The 1547-nt window shown below is 45.1% G+C and overlaps 1 protein-coding gene across 1 annotated transcript in view; it reads right to left on the minus strand.

Annotated features, from left to right (window-relative positions):
- LOC101855206 (glutamine synthetase 2 cytoplasmic) overlaps positions 1 to 355 on the minus strand; it is a gene marked incomplete at its 3' end in the record, with an annotated part of 46396 nt that extends 46041 nt beyond the window's left edge. The window contains 1 exon segment of the mRNA XM_013086234.2: positions 111 to 355.
- Positions 356 to 1547: the final 1192 nt, after the last annotated feature.

The following is a 1547-nucleotide window of genomic DNA, read 5'->3' on the forward strand; positions in this document are numbered from 1 at the left end:
CACACACATACGCCCCCGATTCAGAGGCTTAAAATATTTCAAATAAGATATAATTCTGCACGACCTACTTTGAAGTGAAAAAAATAGAAATCACTATTAATTTTACTTACCAGTTTTGCTCCCAGGCGCCTGTACTCGGTTCTAGAACTAAACACAGAAATCACAGCAACTCACGGCGCACACGCCGACAAAACTACACGCGCACAGACTCACACTCGGTCAGGCCCTTCTTCCTCCCTCCTCCTGTTGTCTCAATCCGTGAGTACACTCACCCAGTGTCTGGCCAGAGCACACACACGCGCAGAGAGAAACCTCACACGCCCTCACCCCAAACTGTTGTGTGTTCGTGCTCTCTCTCTCGCACTATCTTTCTCTCTCTCTCTCTCTCTCTCTCTCTCTCTCTCTCTCTCTCTCTCTCTCTCTCTCTCTCTCTCTCTCCCGTTCTCTCATCATCTCCTCCTTCTTCACTTACTCGCACTTCTCGTGCGCTTCTTTCCCTCTCGTCTTCTCTCCTGATTAACCCTTTCCCACTATGACCCGCGACTGTTCGGACCTGTTGGGACAGACCACACAGCGGACCCGTCGCCATAGAGTTAATGCCCAGCACCCTTTCGCACCTCACCGCCTCGTCTGCAGGCAATTGATATATTCGATACCACGCTGGAATGTTTTCTATGCGAATCTAGAATCGTTCGATGATCACGAGTCGCGATACTTCAGTTCCTGATTTTCAACTGCATAGAAGATTTTAGCAAAGTAATACTAGAGAGATGACACTTCGCCCGGATGCGCGTATCTGGGTAACCAGCTGATCGTGGAGAAACGCGCGGTAAACAAAACAAACTGCGTCCATTGTTCAAGGCATTTACGTTGATCGCAGACAAGCATGACCCCGGTTAGCACGAAATGTCAATGGTGTTCTGCTATAACCCGCACCTATTAGAATCAAAATCTGAGTTTCTTTCGATTTCCAAAGGACGACGAACATATTTTGGTGAATAGAAAAATATAGATCAAAATAATGACAATGTGGTTGTGGTCCTTCCAAACTCAACGCTCTTCAACTTTGTTATATCAGCAATAAATTGGAGATTTGTCTAAATGCCCAAATAGAGCATGCATTCTACTAGTGAAAGATATGTTACCTGGGTCTGCGAAAAGATGTCTAAATACAAAGTGCCATCGATCGGTTTTGCTACTTTTTTGGGTCCAATTACCACTTTTTTTAGGGGGAGGGGGAATGTGATGGCTGATGGAAGGTGTTAAGGTATTAAAGACTTTAAGTAGTAGATCTATCATTATTGCTTCATGTGATTTTCCATGATCTGAAATTGTGAGAATTTAATATAATGTGTGTGTGTGTTTGTGTGAGTGTTTGTGTGTGTGTGTATGTGTGTGTGTGTGTGTGTGTGTGTGTGTCTGTGTGTGTGTGTGTGTGTGCGTGTGCGAGAGAGAGAGACAGACAGACAGACAGACGGACAGACAGTCAGAAACAGAGACAGAGAAACAGATTGACAGACTGACATATAGACAGAGCGAGAGAGGGG

This window comes from Aplysia californica, unplaced genomic scaffold (genome assembly GCF_000002075.1).
Source record: "Aplysia californica isolate F4 #8 unplaced genomic scaffold, AplCal3.0 scaffold00445, whole genome shotgun sequence".
Lineage (NCBI taxonomy): Eukaryota > Metazoa > Mollusca > Gastropoda > Aplysiida > Aplysiidae > Aplysia > Aplysia californica.